Source organism: Protopterus annectens, chromosome 4.part0 (genome assembly GCF_019279795.1).
Source record: "Protopterus annectens isolate FY-2018-M chromosome 4.part0, PAN1.0, whole genome shotgun sequence".
In the NCBI taxonomy this organism is placed as follows: domain Eukaryota; kingdom Metazoa; phylum Chordata; order Ceratodontiformes; family Protopteridae; genus Protopterus; species Protopterus annectens.
The window spans coordinates 1,533,037,535-1,533,054,054 of NC_056733.1; the positions used below are offsets into that span (position 1 = coordinate 1,533,037,535).

The 16,520-nt window shown below is 40.1% G+C and overlaps 1 long non-coding RNA gene across 1 annotated transcript in view; it reads left to right on the plus strand.

Annotated features, from left to right (window-relative positions):
* LOC122800186 overlaps nucleotides 1-12,757 on the plus strand; it is a 69,886-nt gene extending 57,129 nt beyond the window's left edge. Inside the window, exon 3 of the long non-coding RNA XR_006364548.1 lies at nucleotides 12,650-12,757. This is a non-coding gene — a long non-coding RNA (uncharacterized LOC122800186). The remainder of the gene's footprint in view (nucleotides 1-12,649) is intronic.
* Nucleotides 12,758-16,520: the final 3,763 nt, after the last annotated feature.

Sequence of the window (16,520 nt, forward strand, 5' to 3'; positions counted from 1 at the left end):
ATCTCTTCTTAATAGATGATATGTTGGTGTGAATGACCTGAGATGTATCTCCCTGGACTACATGAAAAGAGACATGGAGGAGCTGTCCGATCTTGTACCCCAGGCAGGTATGACCCTAGCCCTGAGTAGCATCCTGCCACCACCCAGAATGGTACCACAGTACAAGGACAAAATGATTGACTTCCACAATTGGCTAAGCATCTGGTGTCATTCTAAGGGGATCAAGTATCTGCCTGCCTGGAATGACATAATCAACAAACCACAATGCTGTCGCCCATGGGATTCCGGATACTGGCTAAGGCTTTTGCCATCCCTATAGTGCCTTTTTAGGCAAGGTTCAAATGACAAATTCACCACCGTAACAGGTACAAGCAAGCAAAATCTGAGGGCAATGCTACTTAATGCTAGAAGTCTAAACCTCAAAATGCACTCACTCGAGGCACTCCTTAAAATGGAGAACATCTACATCTGTGCAGTGACAGAGACCTGGTTCAAGGCTCCAGAGAGCACCCCTGCATTACCAGGCTATAATTCATACCACACCTTTCGACCACCTAATCTGGACCAAAACACTAAAGGCAGAGGTATGTCCATATTCATTAAGGGTATCCACACTTCCAGGCTAGTTGCACAGCATAATGCATCTGAGATTATTCTAGTGCAACTAACTCTAGGCAAGACCACAATCCAAATTGTAGCTTGCTAAAGATACCCCACCATGCCCCAGGATTCCCACTCCTCATTTCTTGATACACTGGAAAATAATAGGGTACCACCTAACACCCTAATAATGGGTGATTTCAACTACCCCACCATTAACTGGGAAAACTAGTCATGTACCAACTCTTGTGCTCAATGTTTTCTGGAAATCATAAATTCCAACGCCTTGGATCAACTTATCCACACCCCTACCAGGGACAGCAATATCCTAGACCTGGTCATTACCAACATGGACAACTGGAGTTCCACACCAGAGGTCAATTCCTTGTTGGTCAGATCCGACCACAAGCAAATCACCCTAGACATCCACATCCCACCCCCACCCCCCATTAGGGAAACCAACGTAAAAAAATTTCTCCAAAGCCAACTTCACGCTTCATAAGACAGAAGTGGCAAACTTCACAACACCCATGCTGACGGACAATAGAGGTATGACTGCTGAATCCTATACAAATGCACTTTATAAGCCCTTACATGAGTGCATGGATCATGCAATCCCTAACAGAACCAAGATGCTATCCTCCAAAAAAAGGAAGCCAATCTGGTGGTCCCCTGCCATAAACAAACTCTACAACAGAAGAAAGAAACTGTTGCAAAAAAGAGTAAAATCCCATGATTGGAGGAACTCCATGGTCAGCCTCGGTAAAAAGCTGAGATCCCTCATAAAATTCATCAAAGCTAGTTATGGAAACAAAATCGCCACTGATTCTAAAGACAATCACAAAGCATTCTATAGCTATGTCAAGAATCTCAATGGCAACACTCAGATCTGCTCTGAGTTACAGCACAATGGCACTAAATATACAAAACCAACTGATATTGCCAACATCCTGGCAACTAGGATCAATGCTAACTTTACCCCTCTCTCACCCCCTAAAATTCAAAGTTCCGGTAATCATGGCTGCACAGGTAAAAAACACACTCTCCAAAGCCAAGAACACAGCATCCATGGGACCTGACAACATCCCAGGCTGCGTTCTACATGAACTACAGAATGAACTGGCACCCCACCTAAGTACCATGTTCAATCATAGCCTCACCTCAGGCTTTGTGCCCACTGAATGGCACACAGCAATGGAACTACTGCCCCATTAGCCTGATAAGCCTGGTCTGCAAGGCTATGGAACATATCATCATGGAACTTATAAACAATGACATTGGTAATCTCCAAACTCTGGACCCTACCCAGTTCGGGTCTGGAAAAGGCAGATCATGTCTCCTAAGCCTGATAGACTTCTTTGAAGCGATCACCAAAGCTATCGATGAGGATAAGGTGGTTCACACAGCCTATCTAGATCTCACCAAGGCTTTTGACACCCACTCTGGAATTTTAGATAAACTCACTAAACTAGGTATAAATCCCTATGTCATGAGATGGTTTGCCAACTGGCTCACTGAAAGAACCCACACTGTGAAAGTAGCAGACTCTAAATCCAACTTCAGACCAGTGACAAGTGGAGTACCACAGGGTTCAGTCCTAAGTCCTCTCCAGTTTGGTATCTATTTCTCTGAAGTACAGGCTAACACAGAAGGTCTTTGGCTAACAAAGTTCACAGATGACTGCAAACTAGGAACCATAATCAAAACTCCTAATGATGTGAACATCCTACAAAAGGGCCTCATTGAGACAGATGCCTGGTGTCAAAGCCATGACCTCAAGCTCAATGCCAAAAAGTGCATTGTCATCCCTTTTGGTAAAAACTCTGTACCCTTGAACTACCACATAGGAGGTAGTCTACTTAACACTGAAAGTGTGATAAAAGACCTCGGGACACAGGTGGACAGTAGTCTCTATTTTGATAATCACATCACCACAGTAGTCAGGAAATCCTTCTACATGGCACGCCTCATCACAAAAGGTTTCTCATCCAGGAAAAAAGAGGTCATCGTTCCCCTCTACTCATCACTCATTAGACCCATTATAGAGTACAACACCCCTTTTGGTATGTACCTTACAAGACATCTACAACAACTGGAAAGGCCGTAGAAATACCTTACAAAGAGGATTACCGGCCTCAAACAGATGCCCTATGCAGACCATCTCAAAAAACTCCAGCTTTACTCTGTGACATATCGCCTACTCAGAGGCGATGTCTGCCTAACATACAAAGCTATGTCAAACCCAGAGCTGTTGGACATGCTCAACTTAAAGAAATCCCAATCCATCCGAGCTACACGCTCTAGGGACCTAAACCTTGTCACCACAATAAACAAAACATGCTGGAGGGATAGAGTCCTGTCCCAGAGACTTCCCATACTCTGTAACAAACTACCTATCTATATCAAACAAAGCTCCTCATTAGCACTCTTCAAGAGTAATACTCAAGTGTCATAGCCATTTCTGTGTATTTAAAGTGTTTTTTTGATTGTATCTGCTTTATTTTCTGAAAAAAAACAAAAAAAATATAATTGTTTTCCCGCCTTTCTCAGCTAGTATAGTCCAGTTTTCAGGTTAGTGCTAAATTCAGGGCTGTGTTACAAATCTCTGTGTTTGCCCATACCTTACTTGGATAGAAGGAAGTTTCTCTGTTCACTGTGAGAGAGGGAGCTTTGAGCAGCCTATCTGTCTCTGGAGGAGTGGTTTCAGCCCAGAAACTTGTAGTTTATTGGCCATTTTGGGCTAATTTCTATCTCTTTAATTTCCCTGCTATAAAACCCACATTTGCACGGTTTTGCACACCGAGCAGCACTGGTTAACTAGGGTATAACTATTCCTGGCTCCACAAAGTCTACTCTTCAATTTTTCCCTTGGAACTAGATAAACTTTCAACTTATGCACTCAAACCATTCACTTCTCATACTGGCATTTGCTCAAAACTCATAGCAAGCACTAATAAACCTTAGTACAAGACCCCCCCCCCTATACTGTAGAGAAGGACAAGGCTCTCTATTCGATCTTACCAGCCAATCAGTAAAAAAGTTCACTGTACATATCCAGGCATGTCCAAAGGACAGTTTCAGGTGTACTCTCTGGTCCAACTGGTGAATCTGGGCATTTTGAGGCAATGTTACAATTGCCTCATGTACACAGACAACCATCTCCTCCTTCCACCAAGCACTAATACATGCGACAGATGCAATTATACAGCCAAACTGGAGGCTAAGCTCTCTCAACCCAAGAATGGACCAGGCAGTCAATGGGAGAAGGGAATTACTTGCATCACACCACCAGTCTCACATAGTCTCACATAGACCCATTAAACCACCACCGGCAAAAAACACACATAAATACACGAAAACATACTCGGAGGCTCTAAATAAAAATCTGCAGAAGCAACAGAGACCTCCAAAGCAGACATCCAAGCAACCTCCACCCCCCAACACAAACCATGAAACACATACTTCACAAAACCAGTGTGCCATACAATCACCTTAAGGCAAAATAACATACCCAACAAACTAGTAATAGGTGACTCTATAGTCAGTCACACTGATGTCCCACTCACTAGGCTGAACCAGGAGAAGGTTTCTGTTAGCTGCCTGTCGGTTGCCAGGCTCCGCCACATAACACAAGTACTCAGGTCATTCCAGAACAAGTACAAATATGACTCTCTTTGTCCATGTTGGTGTGATAGATCTGAGCCATACCTCCCTGGACTACATGAAAAAGAGCGATGGAGGAGCTTTGTGATCACATAGCCTAGGGCAGTATGACCCTGACCCTGAGTAACATCCTGCCCTCACCAAGAATGATACCATAGTATAGAGAAAAAATTATCAATTTCAACAATTGGCTAAGCTTCTGGTGTCATTCAAAGGGGATCCAGTGTCTGTCAGCCTGGAATGACATGCTCGACAAGCCACTCTGCTTCACTAGAGACAGCTTGCACTTGTCACCGTTCGGCTTTCGAATACTGGCCAAGGCTCTTGCCACCCCCATGGTGCCTTTTTTAGGCAAGGCTCAAAAGACAAACCCACCACCGTAAATAGCACAAGTAACAAAAACTGAGGATAATGCTTCTCAATGCCAAAAGTCTAAACCTCAAAATGCACGCACTCGAGGCACTCCTCAGTATGTAGAAAATTTATATATGTGCAGTAACAGAAACCTGGTTTAAGGCTCCAGAGAGCACCCCAGTACTGCCAGGCTACAATTCATGCCATACATTTCGGCCACAAAACCCAGACTGAAATACAAAAGGCGGGAGAGTATCCATATTTATCAAGGATACGCACACCTCCAGGTTAGTGGCACAGTGGGAAGCTTCAGAGATCATCCACGTGCAACCAACAATGGGCAAAACTGCTATTCAAATGATAGCTTGCTACAGATCACCCACCATGTCCCAGGACCTCCACTACACATTCCTGGAAACACTGGGAAACATAAAGGTCCTACCAAACACCCTGATATTGGGTGATTTCAATTACCCAAACATTAACTGGGAGAACTACTCAAGTACAAACTCCCTTGCCCAACATTTCCTAGAATTTATAAACTCAAATGCCCTGGATCAGCTGGTCAACATCTCCACCAGAGGTGACAACATATTGGACTTGGTCATCACCAACATGGGCGACCAGTTTTCGACACCAGAGGTCAACCCCTCACTGGTTAGATCTGACCATAAACTAATCACTCTGGATATCCACATTCCGCCACCGCCCCTGGTCAAAGAAACCACTGTGAAAAACTTTTCAAAGCAAACTTCATGTTGCTTAAGACCGAGGTGGGAAGTTTCAAAGCCCCTATGCTAAAGGATAACACTGTCCAAGCTGCAAAATCCTTTACTAATGCACTCTATGGGCACCTATAAGAATCCATGGATCATGCTATCCCAAACAAAACCAAGACTCACTCCTCCGAGAAAAGGAAACCAGTCTGGTGGACCCCTGTCATAAACAAGCTATACAATAGAAGGAGGAAACTAGTACAGAAAAGAGTAAAATCCCAAGAAGGGAAGACATCCCTGATCAGTATCAGCAAGAAACTATGTTCCCTCATAAAATCATCCAAGGCTAGCTTCGAAAGAAAAATTGCCATGGACTCCAAAGATAACCACAAGGCATTCTTTAGCTATGTCAAGAATCTAAGTGGCAATTCTCAGATCTGCTCAGAGTTAGTGCAGAATGGCACAAAATGCACAGAACTGACTGATATCGCCAACATCCTTGCAGACAGGTTGAGTGCAAACTTCAGCCCCCTTTCAACCCCAAAAGGGCCTATAATTATACCACAAGAATGTAGTGCCCCTGAAATCACAGACACTCAGGTTAAAACAGCCCTCTCCAAAGCCAAAAACACAGCATCAAAGGGACTGGATGGTGTCCCATGCTGCGTTCTACATGAGCTCAAAGATGAACTAACCCCTCACCTAAAAACACTGTTTAAACTCAGCCTCTCCACAGGCTATGTGCCCACAGAGTGGTGCACAGCAATGGTTATTCCACTCCACAAAGGTGGAGCCACAATGGACCCCAGGAACTATTGCCCAATAAGCCTGACTAGCTTGGTCTGCAAAGCTATGGAGCACATCATCATGGATCTCATTAACAGAGACATTGGAAACCTCCAAACACTGGACCCTACCCAGTTCGGCTTTGTTAAGGGCAGGTCATGCCACCTAAACCTTGTGGAATTCTCTGAGACAGTTACCTAGGCTATAGATGAGGTAAAGGTGGTCCACACAGCCTACCTAGACCTTACAAAGGCCTTCGACACCATTCCCACTCAGGTATTATAGACAAGCTATCCAGCCTGAACATAAACCCCTACATCACGAGATGGGTTGCCAACTGGCTCATGGACAGAACCCACATGGTAAGAGTTGCGGGAGCTAGGTTACAAGTGGAGTTCCCCAGGGCTCAGCCCTATGGCCCCTCCTGTTCTGCATATACTTCTCAGAGGTACAGGCAAGCACAGGAGGACTATGGCTGACCAAGTTTGCAGACGACTGCAAACTAGGGGCTATAATTGACTCTCCGGCTGACACAGACATCCTCCAAAAGGGTCTCACTGAGACAGATACCTGGTGTAAAAAACATGGCCTCAAGCTAAATGCCAAAAAGTCATAGTCATCCCCTTTGGAAAAAACAAAGTACCCACAAACTACCACATAGGTGGTAGCCCCCTAAATATGAAAGATGTAATAAGGGATCTGGGGACCCAAGTAGATAGCAACCACTCCTTTGATAATCACATTGCCAAAGTGGTTAGACAATCCTTCTATGTGGCCCACCTAATCACAAAAAGGTTTGCATCCAGATCAAAAAAGGTCATTGGGCCCCTCTGTGCATCACTCATCAGAACCATCATAGAGTACAATGCCCCATTTGGGATGTACCTTACAAGAAACCTGCAACAACTGGAAAGACCACAGAAGTACCTCACCAAGAGGATCACTGGCCTCAAGCAGATGCCATGTGCAGCTCGACTGAAGAAACTCCAGCTGTACTCGGTTGCATACCACCTACTCTGAGGTGATCTCTGCCTGACATACAAGGCCATGTCCAACTCAGAATTGATGAACATGCTCCAACTAAAGAAAACCATATCCCCTCAAGCCACAAGCTCCTGGGATCTAAACCTCACCACAACAATAAATAGGATGTGCTGGAGGGATAGATTCCTGTCACAGAGACGTCCCATGCTCTGGAACAAGATTCCAGTCTACATTAGGCAGAGCTCCTTGCTAACCCTCTTCAAGAGAAACTTTGACGAGTTGATGGGAAACAGAAAGTTTACCCCAGGGATCACTTCAATTGCTCTGCTGGACAGAGGCACAGGGAACTAATCTAAGGGGGTGATGAAAGCCAATACATTCCAGCTAGGCTTATAAATGCCATTGGGCAGATAGCCTAATACCTACCTATGAACCTATGACTGGATGGGAGATAGAAAATTCACTCTGGGGATCACTTCTGTGGCTCTGCTTGACAGGGGCACAGGAAAATAATTTTCTTGGGTGGCAAAAGCCAGGGAACCATTTGGCTAGGCTTATATAGGCCCCAGGGCCAATAGCCTAGTACCTACCTATGAACCTATGATATGAGACAGAGAAAAGCTGGAGTTTTTGAGTCTGTCCATGTAGGGCATGTGTTTAAGGCCTAGGATCCTCCTTGTGAGGTACTTTTGTGGCCTTTCTAGCTGTTGCAGGTGTTTAGTGAGGTGAATGCCAAATGGGGCATTATACTCAATGATTGGTCTAATGAGGGAAGAGTAGAGAGAGATGATGACCTCTTTCTTCCCAGATGCAAAACCCTTGGTAATGAGTTGTGCCACACAGAAGGACTTTCTGACCACACCGGCAATGTGGTGGTTGAAGGAGAGGTTGCTGTCAACTTGTGTCCTCAGATCTCTTATAACACTTTCAGTGTTCAGTGGGCTACCATCAATGTGGTAATTAGTGAGAACTAAGTTTTCCCAAAGGGAATTATGATGCATTTTTTGACATTAAGCTTAAGGCCATGGTTTCGACACCAGTTGTTGGTCTCAGTGAGGCCTTTCTGTAGGATGTCTACATCACTTGGGGAGTTAATACTGGCTCCCAGGTTGCAATCTTCAGTGAACTTCTTCAGTCAGAGTCTCTCCGTGTTGGCCTGGATTTCTGAGAAGTAGATGCCAAACAGGAGAAGACCCAGGTCCGATCCCTGTGGGACTCCACTTGTGACTGGTTGGCAGTCTGACTTGGAGTCTGCTACTTTCACACTGTGGATTCTATCTGTGAGCCAATTTGCAACCCACCTAGTAACGTAGGAATTGATGCCCAGTTTGGTGAGTCTATCAGTAATTCCTGAGTGAGGAATGGTATAAAAGGCCTTGGCCAGTTCGAGGTAGGCTGTATGAACTCCTTTACCCTCATCCACAGCTCTGGTGACTGACTCAAAGAAGTCAACCAGTTGAGCAGGCATGATCTACCCTTCACAAAACCAAATTGTGTGGGATACAGAGTTTGGAGATTCCCTGTATCCTTATTAATTAGGTCCATAATGATGCACTCCATAGCCTTACATATCAGACTCGTCAGGATAATGGGGCGATAATTCCCAAGGTCTGTATTCGCTCCACCTTTATGGAGAGGGATGACTGTAGCAGTGCGCCATTCTGTAGGGGCAAAGCCTGAGGTGAGGCTGTGATTGAACAGGGTACACAGGTGTGGTGCCAGTTCACTTTGTAGTTCATGTAGAGCACAGCCAAGGATATTGTCAGGTCACATGGAAGCTGTACTCCTGGCCTTGGACAATGCAGCTTTAACCTGTGCTCAGTAATGCTGTGTTTTGCACATTTTTCCAGTAAGCATTGAAACAAAACACACAAACCAATAATGACAAAAACTGCCCAAGTCAGAAAATTTCAACCATAAAAGACCACTCAAACTTCTGTCATTAGAATCCACCAGTATCAGTCAATATATACAATCTATGCAGAAGTAAAAGTCATCTGAATAATTCCACCTTATAGGGATCTGTAGCTAAATGAAAAGGTTGCTGCTCGCAAACAGCTTTACATTTCAGTGTTTATTCTACAAATTCAGTTCCTGCTGCCCTTGAAGAATAAACTGCCTACTTATGTTACATTTAACAAATGGTAAGCTGGTAATGTTGCATGGATGACAAACTGAAAACAGGTTCATAGTTACTAGGTACCTCATCCAAAGCAGGATGTACTCAGAACTTCACCACCCCCTGAAAATGCAACCCAGTATCTGCCAGCATTGTGCTACTAACATTGCTTTAAAATTCTGTACCGTAATAGTGATACCATTTGATAGCTAGCTAAACAAAACAGCTGCACATTGTAAACAGACCACATTAGTAGCAGTAATCTTCTCTTCCCTTGAAGCTCACACTTCTTTGAAAATGCACTTGAAACTAAATTCCTTGAAAAATGCACCTGAAACTCAGTTCCTTGAAAAATGCAGCATGGTAATTGGGGTAGAGAGGATTCAGGCTCTAGTTTCCTGTAGCTAAGGTACAAGATTTGAAGCTAAGCAAATTACTAACCACATGCTAACCCTAACTAGGGCATTTCTCTCTCACACACACCTCAACCTCTTAGTGCAAGAAATCTGGACAAATCATAAAATAAATGGGGATAGACTGGGACAGACTATAAATATTGCTCTCATGAACTTAGAAAATTTCTGGAATAACAGAATTTGTGTCAGTATGCATTTTTCTAATCTAAAGCATTATAAGTCTAAAACTCAATGTCTGTCTGTCTGCCATACTTAGCAAATTCAGTCATTTTTATGAGGAACAGATGAACATACAGGGCAAAAATTTAGACATTCTGCAAAAACCTGGACAGCTGTGTGGTATCCTTCCTCCCTCTTACACACAAACACACACACATATACACCACTCCTTCCCTCTTATGCATACACACCATACCTCTCACCCTCTTCAGCACAATAAATCTAAATAAAGCCTTTCATGATAGGAAGACAGAGGGCCAAAACTAAGGGCACATTTTAAATATTGCTCTTACAAACTTAGAATGTTAATAGAATAGCAAGATCTGTATTACTACAACTTTTCAGAAAGATATGAAGCCTAAAGCTGAAATGTCTCCCATTATTTTTTTACTTCAGTCCTCAATGATTTGCCAGGGATTTTCAAGAAAAATACAATTTTATTAGAAAGAGACAAAAATATGAGGCAAAAACATGGGAAGCTGAAGGGTATGATGCTTACCTCTTTTACACACCTCTTTCGGTCTCACACAGATATACACACCTGCTTCCCTTCCCCCCCTCTTACACTTATAACCCCCACACATACACACACTATACCTCTCAACCACTTCAGCGCAAGAAATATGGACAAAGCCTGCCATAATGGGGGGGGGGGCACAACTAAGGACACATTTTGCCAGAAAAATATTTTATGAGAAACAGACCACATAAGACAAACATCTGGACATTCTGTGAAAATCTGGAAAGTTTAAAGCTATGTTCTCAACAGGCGCCACTTCTTATTTAAATCTTGATTAAAAAAAATACCTTCAGGATCTTTCAACAAGATCATCTGTATCAGCTCTGCAGTAATTTCTATTTGCTAGTAAAAGGGAAGAGAAAGCATAACTATACAATGACCAACATGAATCCAGGACTAGTCTTACTTATAGGGAATAGAGCAGTTATTTAAATTTCCCTCCAAGTTCTAACTGCTGGCAGAAAACACAGGGCCAGTGAGTAGCTGCTCAGTGTCAGCTGCAAATGCAGTTGTTCCTTCTTTAAAAACTCAGGGCAAGCAGCTGCTTAGCCGCGAACATGGAAATTAAGCTGATAAGCCGCAAACAGGGAATTTTCTTTATTTTCTTTTTTTTTTAATATATTTTGGATGAGTGGCTCAACTTTTCTTTTTTCATTTACAAGGTCAGTCGCGGTTTATGCCAGAAATCCAGGTGAGTGCAAGTGAGCTTGCAGACCTGTAGAATTTACTGTACAGACCCCCATTTTGGAACAACTGCTCTAAACAGCAGGACATTCATCAAAATGTTTCTTTTAAATCAGGCTTGTATATGGTGTTGAGATTTATTATGCATATGTTTTTGTTTTTATCTAACAGTTCATACTTTTGTGCTAAAGACAGTCCACCAACAACAATCAAATCAATCCCAGCAAAAAGTGATATATGCATTAACATGTTCAATAGAATGTTTAAATAATGCACTTCAATCTTGTCTATGTTTTAAATCACTCAAGTGGACTGCTATATGTTGTTCCCAAGTTAATGATGTCTAACCAACATAAAAAGCCCTACAGTGGCACAAGGCAATGTATAGTAACCATTCAGAATTGCAGGTAATCAGCATATGTTCTAGATGTAAAATGTTTGGTTTTAAAAATAACATTAAAATAAACACAATTGTCACAGATGGTGCATTAGGTTTATTGCCTAAATGGTTTTGTTGCTCTGAAATAAAGTTAAGTTTCTTAAACTATGATAAATGCTTACTAATATTTTTGACACATCAAAAAGAGTCCCTACTGAAATATTGAGTCAAAAAGACTCGCTGTTGAAATATTGGCACTCAAAATGCAGAGCGTCAAAAAGCCAAAAAAAAACTGAAACCACAGGAGAAGAGGGAATCTCAAAAATCACTCTTCTCCTTTAAACTTCTATTTGCAGGGGGAAAAGCCCCCATACACACCCCTGGGGGAGGGCAGGTCCCCCTTACCTCCTTAACTGATATACTAACTCTAAGATCACCATACCTCAAATAAAAGGATTATTACAGGAAAATGCATCTTGGAATTAGTATATGTAAGTTTCCTCTTTTCAGGACTGGCTCTTGTGGGTTTCCACATTTCAAATGATTAGCCCTTGGAAAACAAATTTGCATGAATCAGCTATATATTAATAGTAACAAAGGATACCTCTTCAAAGTATACCATTACCTGTAATTATTTACAGTCTGCCTGGTTTTAAAGGGTCTATATTAGATAAATGAATGTTTATCTAATCGAATGCTCACATGAGTGAAAAATCCAAGAACTCGAAACTGGAATGTTGGGGGGGCTGTACCCCCCACACTCCCCACTAAATATATATTCCAACTCCGAGATCACACTACAGTGAGGAAAGGGCAAATATTCCCATCTTCACTGTACCGCAATCTCAAAATTGCCGTTTAAAGGTCCACAATTTTCGCACGTGAGCATTTGATTAAACTTTCGTTTATCTAATATAGACCCATTTTAAATGTATCTGTACCATAAATTGTAATTAACCTAAGATGTGGTTTTGTGTCATTTACACTGAATGAAATTACACATATGAAAGCATATTTGAATGCTACTATGACCCCTCGAGGTCTTAGAGTACATGGTGAGCCTGGTGTAGGGTTGTGTAATAACAACAAAGCCTTTTATCTAATAAACCTAACGGCTGCACCATTGCTAAACAAAGGCAATTCTAAACAGCACTGCTGTATTACTTTTACATTTCCTTATTATGCTAACCATCAAGTTATATTTTACAGGATATTCCCACAACACCTGAGGATAACACGCTGACAATTGTGATCATCGGCTTATCTGTTGCATTCATCATTGTCTTTGTTGTGATGACTACTATTCTTGTCTGTGAAACTAAAAGGTAAAATATATTTACTGTTTTTACTCTGCTTTCAAATCAGTCCTGTAGAGATTCTTCATTCATTGTATACTAGTGAATGTCACCTTTTCTTCCTGTACACTGGTATATATTCTATATCACAAATGTTTTTCTCATTATATAATTCAGAACTGGAATGGTCAAAGCTTTTAATCATATTTATTAGAACCTTTCAGTACAATTGTAAAAAATTTGGTAAACAGAGGTGGTTTATAGACAAAGAAAAAGTAAGGTATATTGACCTCCCTAGGACACAGTCCTTACTATATTTCAAATACTGTTTGTACTCATTAAACAGTATGCTATAATCTATTTGTATGTTTTTCTTATCACTAAACATGGTACTAAAACCCAAGCGAAGGAAAACAACAACTGAATCAGTAAATGAGACTGCAACCCATCTCTGCTAGGTTAACCAGTTCAAACAGTGAAACAGGACTCGAACAGGGATAAAGGCAACAAATTTATTGTAGCACAAGAAACTAAACAAGACAAGTAAGCGCTTTCATCTGCAATGCAGACTTCATCAGACAAAATACCTCCTAATTAACACCATATTTAACAACTTTTTGGCGCCAACTTGAATACAAAAAATCATTTCAAATAGTTGACGTCAACTTTTAAAGTGCCAGTGCTTATAATTTATAAAAACATGAAATTCAGCACAATAAAACACTCAAGGATGCGTTTTGAAATGTAACATAACTGAATATCAAAAGTACTAATGATAAAAAAGAGATCACAGTACTTCCAAAAAGCAAAACGCTGCCACTCACAGTATGAAGTCAGCTCAGGAGAGGAATAAAAATAGCTGAACCACAATACATGGACTGTTCCATTCTCTAAAATGTGCTTGGACAAAGCATTTTTTGTGTCATTCTTTTTAATACAATACAAATGAGAGTAAATCCTCTGCCTAAATTGCCTTTCAGTCTTTCCTATATAATAGGAAGAACAGACTGAACATAAAGCTATATAGACTAACATACTAGATCTACAATTTCCCTTGGATAAGTATAATTTAGTTTGATTAATATTATTCAAAATTACACAATTAGACTCACAAATGGAAGAACATTGATGACAAGCCCCACACTTTGTAGTATTTAACACACTTTTGTCCCTAACAGATTTCACCCCTACTAAAATGCGCTTAAGATTCCTGCCCATTTTATACACAAAATGTGGTCTAGGACCTACTATGTCTGCTATATCCTGTGCATCTATTAAAATATGCCAGTTTTTAACCAAAATATCTTTGATAACATGACTAAATGGACCATATTCAATAATATATGCTCTCTTAGAATTTCTATTTCTGTCAATTTTAGAACATTCACCTGTTGTTGTTTTGTATTGTATTAAAAAGAGTGACACAAAAAATGCTTTGTCCAAGCACATTTTAGAGAATGGAACAGACCATGTATTTAAATTTGCCATTTTAGAGAACGTAAAAAGGAACCCTAGGGGTGGGAATTTTAAGAATTACTTAGCCTATAGGGAATTATGGTGGCAGGTTTTCACTGATGCCACAACACCTCCAGGGATTAATGATTATTTTTCTATTAAACCCTTACTTTTATTAGATGGGTGATAATTTGTATATATTACATTTTCATACAAGTTTTACTTTTTCATCTGTTTTAAGATGGACATGTCAGTATCACTTTAAGCTTAGCGCTGGTTTGGCGCCAATTTGGGTATTTAACTGGAGTGTATATAATAATTTAACTGTTCTGATGAAGCTCGCTACGTCGAGTGAAAGCGCTAAACTGTTACAGTTATTAAAAGTACTTGTTTTTACAAGTGGTTCGGCTATTTTTATTCCTCTCCTGAGCTGACTTCATACTGTGAGTGGCAGCGTTTTGCGTTTTGGAAGTGCTGTGATCTGTTTTTTACGTTTGTGGATCCAACTCGCTTCAAAAGTACTAATGATCATAATGCCCACTACTATGAAAAATATTAAAAATATAAATATATATACATATAAATAAACAAATGAATGAAATAAATATATAAATATATATATAGATAAAACATAAATATATATATCAATGAAGCTAATCTGCTAAATTCATAACATATCAAATAGCCTGTGTATTTGGCTACATATTGCTAAGGGACAGCAATAATATCCTACAAGGTCAGATCTACATATACATAAAATTTCCATGTACATGAAAAGACAGAAAGGTAAATCACATCCAGCTTATAATAATTGTAATAAAGGTTTAATGGAAATAAAATCATTAATACCAGAGAACTTAGTGGCATTGGTCTTCATCTGCCACATACTTTCCTTTTTTTCTAAGAGAACTTTAAAATTTCCTCCCCGTGGGGATTTTTGTACGTGATCAATTATGGCAAATCTAAAGACATGTGCAACACCATACTGTTTTATATGTCTATATAAGGCATTGTGAGTGTCATGAACCTTAATCTTATACAGATGTTCATAAATCCGTCTCCTAAATTGCCTTTCGGTTTTTCCAATATAAAAAGCTGTGCATAAATCACATTTTGCAAGATATATTATGTTTGCGCTATGACAATTCCCTTTTATAAACTTTATATATGTTCTATTTATATCATCCAGTTTACAGCCCTTATTTTCATTTATAGCAAAACATTGTCTACATGAACCACACTTTTTTGTGGAAACATCCTGCAACAAAAAGTTATTACAATTGTTTGTAGCGCTCTCTAGCAATCTTTTAATATTCAAGCCCACCTTGTATACGCAGCATGGTCTATTACCAACTACATTATTTACTTCCTCATCAACAGTTAAAATGTTCCAATGTTTTAATAAAAGACTTTGCCTTTATCCCTGTTCGAGTCCTGTTTCACTGTTTGAACTGGTTAACCTAGCAGAGACGGGTTGTGGTCTCATTTACTGATTCAGTTATCACTAAACATGTTTTTGAAGCTCTTCTCCAATGAAAAGGGGTCTTACATGACCCAGTTGGATCTTCTCAGTAACAAGTGCAAATAAATAAACAAACAAATAAATAAATAACAACTAAATAATAAATAGCTAAATAAATAATACTCAGATAAATACTTTTGTGGTATATTCCCTTTTGCACATCTTCCCAGTGCAATCAATATTAGCATATTAAATAAAATAATTTTTGTAGAAAATTATTATATTATGTTATAAAGCTATCTATTTATTTCATTTCAGTGTTTTAGTAAAACTTTAGAGAATTGCCCTTACTGTCAGTGAGGGGTCTCTATAAAGTGCAATTCTTGGTGAAGTGTGGAGTCTGAAATTCATATGTCACATTCAGCATCTGAAGCTGAATGTGTGGATGATATATTTCATAAATTGGAAGACCTTCAAGAGAGTGAAATGTATCTCAGTGATATCCAGAGATGTGTTAAATATGTGCTTCTATTCCATTTCATTGAGATATAACTTGTTTTAAAGTTTAAACCAAACAAAATGAATTGTCTGAATCATCTGCTCCATAAAGAAATGATAAAAAGTACTTTATGCAGGGAGAAACCACCATGGACTGTGTGATGAATGTGAGGTATTGCCATTTGTACTGGGAGAACAGGGTAGTGCATGTGTAACATATGCCAGCATAGTTATCTGGAATTTTATAAATAATTTTGTGTCATTTGACTATTACACTAACTTAAACAGATGCTTGTGTTAAATGTATCAACAGTGACATTATAACTGATATATATGTTTAAACAAAGAATTCTGGAAGGGAAGAGTATAA